This window comes from Echinops telfairi, unplaced genomic scaffold (assembly GCF_000313985.2).
Source record: "Echinops telfairi isolate 266 unplaced genomic scaffold, ASM31398v2 ScPeMD7_7475;HRSCAF=8513, whole genome shotgun sequence".
NCBI classification, from domain to species: domain Eukaryota; kingdom Metazoa; phylum Chordata; class Mammalia; order Afrosoricida; family Tenrecidae; genus Echinops; species Echinops telfairi.
In genome coordinates this window covers 2,100,791-2,110,840 of record NW_022111379.1, presented here as the reverse complement: position 1 = coordinate 2,110,840, position 10,050 = coordinate 2,100,791, and the positions used below count along the sequence as shown (strand labels likewise).

The 10,050-nt window shown below is 46.9% G+C and overlaps 1 pseudogene; it reads left to right on the top strand.

Annotated features, from left to right (window-relative positions):
• Positions 1–8,366: 8,366 nt before the first annotated feature.
• On the top strand, positions 8,367–9,275 carry LOC101647460 (annotated as a pseudogene).
• The last annotated feature ends 775 nt before the right edge of the window (positions 9,276–10,050 follow it).

The following is a 10,050-nucleotide window of genomic DNA, read 5'->3' as shown; positions in this document are numbered from 1 at the left end:
TTTGCCATTGAGAGACCTCATTAGGAGAGTATAAGGACAACCCCCAGATCAGAAGACGCTTTTAATGCACACATCTGACAAAGGACTCGTGTTCCGAATGCTTAATTCACCCCTGTAAATTATTAAGAAAAAAAATAGACAACCCAGGAGAAAAATGCACAAAAGGTTTGAATAGATTTTGCCAGAAGGTGCTCAACATCACTGCCCCTCAGGGCCGCGCCCGGTGAACCCGAGTGAGGTGATGCTGCACACACCAGCTGAAAACCCAGACTTACTACCGTGGAGTCGGTGCCAAACCACAGTGACCCCGCAGAAAGGTTTAAAAAAGGTCCTGAAAATATCAAGTGCTGCGTAGGCTGTGGAGCAAGTGGACCTCAGATATGCTGGGGGGGATGCAAAATGGCACTGACACATTGGAAAACGATCTGGCCGAATTTGGTAAAACTGAAATATGCCTACCTCCTGACTCCGACATTCTACCCCCACGTACACACCAAACTCAAACAAGCACATGTGTTTACTAAAAATGATGTCCTAGAATGTTCATAGCAGTTGTGTTAGGGCGAGCTGACTCGACGAATAAATCCAGTGAGATACATAGATGTGTAAGAAAGAGCTTTGTATCAAGAAGCTTTATGTATCAGGAGACATCCCAGCCCAGTCCAACTCAAGTTCATAAGTCCAATACTGGTCCATCAGTCCCTCTTCAGACTCACGGAGTCATGAGCTTTCTACTCAGAAATGCAGAATGCAGGAACAGCACAGGCTGGTGGGTGCAAAGTCTTATGGATCCAAATGGTGGTGGATGCATCTCCAGGGTTCTGGCCACCATCTGGGTGAGCCAGCAGGAAGGGGAAGGCAGAGAGAGAGGGGTAAGTTCCCAGGAGCCTCCTTATGAGAAGGCCATGCCCACAAGGAGGTATCATCAGTCTGTGACCTGATTGACAGGCTAGACTCCACGCCTGCACGTCTATATATCTAGTTGACATGAAATTCTATAGCTACCACAGCAGTATTGCTTGCAATCTCTTAAATTCAAAACAGCCCAAGTGCTCATGCGCAATAAGACAGCTAAAACTCATTGCCAGCCAGTCAATTCCAACTCACAGAGACCCTACAGGACAGGGAAGCACTGCTCCTGTGGGTTTCTGAGATAGACCATCACTTCGTACTGGAGCTGAACGCCTCATCTTTCTCCCAAGGAGCAGCAGGTGGTTTCAAACTGTGGACTTTGCTGTCAGCAGTCCAACATCCTAAATTCATATGAGGAAATCTCAAGAGCAAAGGGAGACAAGCATCTCCGACTACAATTCCCCTGTGGACGCGTCTCACTCGGGAGTAGAAGCCGGCTTACAGTACACACCTTGTGATTCCATGAACAAAGAACTCGGTGGGCATACTGTTTCCTCTGGAGAGTGCAGTGACTGAGTGGGGGTCCAAGGAGGGTCCTGGGATGATGGTAATGTTTCTTGATCCAGATGTTGATTACACAAAGGTGTATTCAATTTATGAATACGTTTTGAGCTGTGTTTAGAGTTTCACTATTTTCTGTATATAAGTTAGGAGCTCAGCAGGACTGCCGGGTAATTGCTGGATCACTTGTAATCCATAGGGCCACAAGTTCAAACCCACCAGCTGCTCTGTACGGGAAAGATGAGACTATCCTCTCTTGTAAAGATTCACAGCCTCAGAAACCCTCTATGGGGTTGCTAGGAGCCGGTTGCTCAGCGGCAGCTGGAAAATGTGCATAAAAGTGGTGAATGATGGAGCTTTTCTGAGGAGCGAGACCAGCTCAGGTGTCCTCTCCACAGGAGTGAACGCCTAGATGTGCATACTGGGAGGTGTGTGTGGAGCTGCTGGTGTGAGCAGACGCGAATGCATACATCATTGTATGCGTGAGTAGTCTATGTGTGCACATGACCATGTATCTGTGTGAAGAGGGTGTGTCTCTGTGTGCTTGTGTGTAGGTACATGTCTGCATATGCTTGTGAGTAGCGTGTATACAAGTACCTGTGTGTATTCATTTCCTATGGTTACGGGAACAGATCACAACAAACTTAACCACGCAAAACCACAGAAACGTATGACCCATGCACTCTGTAGGCTTGAAATCCAAATTGAGTAAGCATGGTCATATTCCTTTTCTGGGGGAGAATTTGTTTGCTTACCAGTTTCTAGAGGCTGCTTGAGGAGCCCTGGTGGTATAATGGGGTAAGCATTGGGCTGCTAACGATAAGATCAGTGCTTCAAATCCACCAGCTGCTCTGCGGGAGAAAGCTGAGGCTGTCTGCCCCAGTGAGGATTTACAGTCTCAGCAACCTACAGGGGCAGTTCTACTCTATCTTGCAGGATTGTTATGAGTTAAAATCGACTCGATGGCAGAGAGAAGCTGTCCGTATTTCTTTTCTTCCTCCATCTTAAAAAGCCAGCATAATAGCATCTTCAGATCTCTCTCTTTCCTTCAAGCACCCTTGTAAATACATTGGGCCCAGCCCGAGAACCTAGAATAACCTCCTCATCGCAAAAGCCTTAGCTTGATAACACTGTGATTAGAATTACCCGAGGCCCTATGGAGGTTATCCTGTCTCTCAAAAAGCTGGCAATACTGCCACTAAAGTGGAACAAGCACACATACAACCCCCAGAGGCATGAACAGAATTTTGAGCTTGCACTTTTAAGTCCTAGCCCAAGAACAGAAAGCATCACTGATGGTATGGGTGCCAAAGCCAAGTATGGTGAAGAAATCAGATGGTGTCTGGGTTATTAGAAAGAATACTGCCAGGGTTCTTAAAAGCTTGTTTTAAAACAAGAAGCCATTTAAGTGAGGGGTCAGCTAAGCCTACCCTGAAGAAACACACCGACTTTGTGATCCAAGGATTGTAAGTAAGAATACCCAAGATCAAAGGAGGGAATTGTATTAGCACTTAGATTCCAAGCACCCAGTTTGCATAAGGCTAGAGGGGACAGTGAAAGCCCAGAACCCATTTGCAGAACTCCCCTCAGGGATTAAGTCTCCCTTGATCTCCCCTGGACCACTGTCTAGAGATGTCAATAAGTATAGTTAGGTTAAAATTTAACATCTCACCATTTGCTTTCCCTCGTCTCAATTTGTTCTAGTTTATATTATTCCCGCCTTCCTTTGGGATTGAGGTTTTTCTGTGCATTGATTTATTGTAGCTGTTGGGTTTTCCTGTGTATGATTTTCTTGATATGAAGTTTAGGATCGGTAAAACTAGAGAAAGAGGTTGCTGGGAAGTGGGGAGCTAATAACAGTAAGAATGGAGAAAAGGTACTAAAAATGATTGCAAAATCCTTTTTAATATACCGTATATACTCGTGTATAAGTCGAGTTTTTCAGCACATTTTTATGCAGCTTTTGTGGTAAAATTAGGTACCTTGGCTGATATTCGGGTCGGCTTATACTGGAGTATATATGGTAATTAAATCATTGAATTGGTGGTGGTGGTAGTTGGGTTTTTGTTGTTGTTGTTTGTTTTAACCTTAACAACATCTGCCAAGTCCTTTTCACCATGTAACCTAACATATTCATAGATTCTGAGGATTAGAAGGTCTTGGAACGGGGGCATTATTCTGTCTCCCACTTATGTGTTAACATGGGTGCAGGGATGCATGTGGGTACATATGTGTGCACAAGGTGCACATGCCTATTGTGGGTGTGCAGAGCCTGAAGAGCTGTGTGCAAGGTAACTAAGGCTCCTCCGTGCTCACAGCATTTGGACACGATCAAGCATGCAGCTGCCATCTGCCACCGTCCCTGCAAATCCTCCCTTTGGAGCCCAGTGGCAGCCAGCCAGGCCACCTTCCCCTTCTAGCTGGAGCCCGGGCAAAGGGGTTGCTTGGCAGGTTCCAGTTTCAGGGTAAGGTTTGCCATATGACCAGTGGCTTTGAGAAGGGCTGGCCGGATGCTTGGAGATCAGGCCCATCCACCAGGGCCAGGCCCAGGCGTTGGCAGTGCCCAGAGTCCCTGCTGGAGAAATGGAAAGCCTGCGTGGATAGAGATAGTCCCGGCTCATCCGAAATTATCATTCCATCCAATTGTTCTTCAAGGGGCTCCCGCAGCAGAGGGCAGCAGGCGGGCTCATCAGCAGTGTTCACACGGCGCTACCAGGCACGTGGCCTGGCCCCCACCGGACGCCCTTCCCGCCTAGCTTGGCTGCTGTGAAGCATTCCGCAGACTGCAAATTCCTCTGCCCCCAGAAATGCATCTGTGTTTCCAAAACTGGGTGCCCCTTGGAAAGAGTCCATTAGGAGCGGCAAAACCCAGCAACAAACCGAACACTTATGATGTCTCTGTGGTTGGCTCCAGCAGGGATGGTGGCCAGGCGGAGGATGGCTTGGGCTGGAAGGGGGTGGTCCTAGAGCCTCCAGTCACCTGGATCATCCTCCTCACACCAAGGACCCAGTCCACGGTGGACCCAGAGAATTAGCCAAAGGGATTGAGTCTCCAGCTACCCCACAAGGATCAGGGATACTCAAGGTTAGAGATGTTTACACCTAATTTCTTTCCTTAAAAGCATAATTACCATAGGGGCAGAGGTGACTTTCACGAGGGAGGTGCAGGTGCTGGTCCCGGCTCATGCACTCCATGCCCACGCTCCACCCCTCTGTCACTGGAAGCCCCCATGCTACCATGATGCTTCTGCAGAGCTTCCAGGCCAAGACACATGAAGAAGAAAGGTCTGTGTTCTACTTCCGAAAAATCAGGCCAGGAGAACCCTGTGGTCTGGTCACGTGGCCTGACTCTGCTGCACGTGGTGCGATCCTAAACTGGGGGGCGGACGCTCGCTCCAAGACCAAGGTATGACCACCAAGCTCTTTCACAGTCAACATCTCCAGTGCGCCCATTGATGTTTGGGCATTTTGTCTGAAAAAAAGGTCCATGGTTTCCACGTGCTTAGTTTCTCCTCCACCCCATGAGGTCTCTCTCCATGAGGCAGAATGGACGGCAGCACCTCGCAAACACAACCACCAAGTCTCTTTAAAATCTTGACGACGCCTCCTTGTATGCAAGGCAGTGGTTGTCTCTGGAATCACCCTGAGAAGCTGTTGGGGGACTTTTACCAAAGACCCTTCAGCTTTGTTTGACCGCAAGAACATGCTACTTAAAATAAGAAGAAAATTGTTTGAGTTGTTACTTTCATAAGAATAATCAGATGATACTCTAAGCAGTTCTGATGAGTCTTGGTGCAAGCCACTTCTCAAGGCTGTGTTTGTGGTGAGCAACCTCGATGTGGGAGGGGCCAGCTCCCCTGGAACCATGGACAGATTTGCCCACTGGGGGGCCAGGCCCCCCCCACTAAGCACGGGTTCGATAGGCGCAGTTGTATGGTTAACATATATAAAGATTATAGTAAAGTCATAGAGAGCATGAGAGATAGAAGAGAGATTGAAATAATGGAGTCAGACACATTTCATGGTAGCATGCTCACCTCAGCCCCACTTGGTGGTCCACATGGAGATGGGGTGGGGAAGGAGGACAGGAGAGGAGAGGGGGAACGGATGAGAGGCCAAGAGGGGAGCCAGAGAGAGAGCTCTTTATTGCTAACCCAGGCCTAGATACCTTTGGGGGGAGTGCAAGCCCACTAATTACAGGTAAAGACGTATGTCACAGGAAGAGGTTGCACTATAGATTATACAGCAATGAGAGGGGGACAATCTAGGGACATACACGCAATAGGAAGAGGAGGGATTGGGGGTACACATGTGACAAGAAGGGCTGATCCTAGATTCAGGATGGCAGCCTAACTTTGGATGTCACTGAGCAGGTTTGACCTGTTCTCTGGATCTCCATAGGAACCATTATCAGTAGGGTGTAAACCCCACCAAGCCAGGATATTTTTAATACTGAGAGATATTAAAATTATTTAAGTTCTATGGTCTTTCTCTGTCATTGAGTCAATTCTGATTCAGAGCAACCCTATAGGGCAGGGTAGAGAGAGCTAGTCGTGTGGGTTTCTGAGACAACTCATTAAGGGGTTAGAAAGCCTTGTCATTCTTCCACAGAGCAGCTGGTAGTTTCAAACTACTGACCTTGTGCTTAGTAGCCAGTATGCTACCAGGGTTCCTTTAAGTTCTATAATTTATGAAATATATACTTATTGAGATAGTTAAGGTTTATTGTGCCAACCTGGCCGATAAACACATGTGGGATTAATTGAAGGGCAGAGAGATAAATGGCTCAGTGAGCCTCGCCTTTCTAGTTCTCGGGTCTCTTGCTTTCTGATGGTTGGACCAGGGTGCAGCTGCCTTAGCCAGTTCCCTGCTTCAGCTAGCAAGGCTCACTTCCTGCAAGACATCCCCGAGGAGAAGCCGCATGGACCTACCCCGGTGCAGCCCTGGCTGCTGGAGCAGTCATGTGGAGACCCCTGCCAGCGCTGAGATGCTTACACATTCACTGACTCGGTTTTCCTCCTGCAGTCGGTATCGTAGTGTGTTTTGTGAGATTGTGGAGGACTTTGTAGATCAGTGTTGGACATATGGGCTAATATTGGACTTATGGGCTTGGACAGCACTGGATTGGGATGTTTTCTTAATGCACACTTACCCTTTATATAAAACTCTCATATACATATGAGTTCCTGTGGATTTGTTTCTTCAGTCTACCCAGACTAACACACTATCAACTAGCAAATTATGTTGATCTATAAAACACTCCGACTCAGAACAATCTTCAAGAGTAAAATTGTTCCTAATGAAAAGTAACATATACCTCTGAGAAATATTATTAGGAGAATAAAAAGACAAGCTACAGACTGGGAGAAATTGTTTGCCTTATATCCAGAATATACAAAGAGCTCTTAATTCTATAATAAGAAGACAAGCAGTCTAATGTAAACATGGGTAAGAAGTCTGGATATCTTACCAAAGAAGATATACAATCCACTGCCACTGAGTTGATTCCAACTCATAGAGACCTTATAGGACAGCGCATAGCTGCCCCTGTGGGTTTGCAAGTCAATAAATCTTCACAGGAGTAGAAACTCTCATCTTTCTCCTGAAAATCAGCAGGTGGTTTTGAACTGCCAACCTTGCAGTTAGCAGTCCAACATGTAGCCCCCTACACCATCAATACAAAAATGATAAAGAAGCACGTGAAGATATTCACCATGATAGACCATTAGGAAACTGCAAATTAAAAGATAACAAGATACCACCGACAACAACAACAAAAACAGGCAGTTTCCAACGTTGGTAAGGATGTGATATTCATTGTTGGCCGGCATGCACAATGACACAGTCACTCCGGAAGACACCCTGGCAATTTCTTACACAGCTGAGAGAGACGTACCATTCAATCTAGCAAACACACCCCTGAGTATTCACCCAAGTGAGTTGAAAACTCATGTTATGTATATCCACATAAAAGCCAACACAAGTTCATAGTGGCTTGATTCATTATTGCCTCAAGTTGGAAGCAACCAAGATGTCCTTCACTATAGATAATTAACACATAAATGGATTTTTAATCTATGTATTTAAATTTTTTTAACAAAACTATCTTATCACCTTCAAAGTACTCTCCATTGCACTTAATACATTTGTCAAATCTGCGATTCCATTCTTGAAAACATTTTTCAAACTCGTCTGTTTGGATGGCTGACACACCTCCCTGGTTTCTTTCAATTCAGAAACACAACATAAATTTGCTTCATTGAAATTGGAGCACCATCAAACTATCTGTACCTCAAGTTAAAGCATTCCAAAGAAAAATAATGAAATTTCTCAATTAAATCTTGCCCACTACCAAAGCGCTCATTTCTTTATTTGTTCATCTCCTCCACTGCTTTGGAGAGATAAATGCAATTATTTTCTTGTGTGAAATGCCTGAACCTTATTGAAAGCTTTGTTTTCAATACCCGAAGGTTTTAAAACCTTTGTTTCAGATATGTCTAGATGCACTGATGAAAGATTTTCTATCGCTTTTGAACAAATTTTAGAGGACTCATTTACCAAATGCTCATGTTCATTTTGGAAACTTAAATGATTTACAAAATAATTCTTCAAATGCCAAAATATTTGGAAGCTCTATTGATGACAGACAGCCAAAAGGCAAGCACGGATACAACCACACACTGCCATGCTGAGCTACACGACCTGCTGTGGTAAAGAAAAAAATAGCCATGTCTGTCTTTAAATTTAAAGACAGGATTTGTTTTTCAATCCTGTCTTGATTGAAGATTTGGCGTTTTGTCCATCATGGATTTGTGTGTGTGTTAACTTGGGCTTTTAGAAGTAATTGCACGCGGCAGAGCCAGGACTACGGGGTCATTCCATCTCGGAGGGCGGTCTCGGCTCACTGCCCTCACGGCCCTTTGTCCCTCCTCCCGCAGAAGCTGCTGGTGCCCATGGTGGGCTTGGAGGTGCTGTCCACCTCAGCCGCGCCGGCCATCTCCTGCACGCAGGGCACGCTCATCTACTTCCTGCGCTGGGGATTGGTGACGCACGGCCACCACAGCCTGGGTGCCAGCGACCAGTCAGGTCCCCACGATAAGAAATCAGAACTGCTGCCAGCTCGGTGGAACCACAATAAAGGCCTGTATGTCCTCCGCTATGAGTTTAAGGATGAATCCAGGAAGCTCCTTACGAAGGCTGTCACCATGGAGAACAGCGTGATCATCAATGTGCGGGACTGTGGCTCACAGCAAGTGGCAGACTTGACTTTGAATTTGGGGGATTATATCGATGCAGAACACCTGGGTGACTTCCACAGGGCCTACAAGAACAGTGAGGGGCTTCGGTCTTGAATTGTGTCTGGGATCATCACAACTACCCTAGAGTTCTGGGACAGGGCGAGGATGAGCAGCCTCACAAGGAGTTCACGCCTGCCACTGCCAGAGAGGTGGTCTCACTGCGGATCCTCCCACAACACCCACACAGCACCCGGCAGCCTCCCTGGCATGATCCCCTGGGTCCCTTTTCTGTCAGGGGAGATGTCCTGGACCCCTTTGTGTGTCAGCAAGGTGGCATGATCGTGGACCCCCTGAGATCTGGCTTCCCCAGGGCACTTGTTAACCTGTCCTCAGGCCTCCTGAACCAGCTTCCCCCCGGCGCGGTGCCCCCAGGAGCACGCTTTGACCCCTTTGGGCCCATTGGAACCAGCCGTCTGGACCTAACCCAGACCACCTCTCCCACCAGGCTGCGATGGCATGTACCTGTGCAGGCCTCAAGAATGCAACACCCCACCCTTCCCTCCACGCATCTGGAGCTGCAACTATTGGCCCGACCAGCACCCTGTTCTTGGGGGCTGCGCTTGAGGGACCCTATCCATGTATTTGCAGGCGGGCTGGGATGGTCTCTCCACCCCCTCCCAGAGCCGTGGCACCTGCTGCAGCGCGCCACCTGGCTGTGTGTAGGTCCCCGGGGGACGTCTCTCACCACCAGCTCCTCCCCACCTCCCCGGAGAGACTCCGGCCGCGTGTACCGTGACCCGGCGCAGCGCTATGAGAACAGAATGCATTTTGGATGTTATTCTTAAGAAACAAATGTCAGTACAAAAACCTCTGTTGCCGGTCCAAAAAAAAAAAAGTAATTGCATTAAAATATGTATTTTGGCTACTGAGTCGTTTGGGGCAGTGTTAATCTTTGTACCCAAGGGACTGTCTCACCCTACTCCCTGACATTTTGAAATATGTTGTATATTCAACATCAGCTTAGTCACAAAAGCAGTGTAGTATAATGACTCCGTATGGCTATATATTTTCACAACTATGGGCTTGTTTTCAATGGATATAAACCCTCAGCTTGCTGTACCATGATTGTGAATTATATGTGCACCACACCAATTCCAAGTTAATTTATGCTCCGTGGGTTTCCTAATTGGGTATGAATGTTGTTTCTCCCTGCTCCGTATTCATTTGGTGCTGCTAACACAAATAATTATGTTTTCAGTATTGAACGGTGTAACTGGATGTACAAGCATATTCACAATGTCCAATGTTTCACCCTCTCCTGAAGAAGCTTCCAGAAGCTTTGACAAGATTCTGTTAGTTGACTTAACCATCTCCTTACCCGATTTTTTTCTGCTTCAGA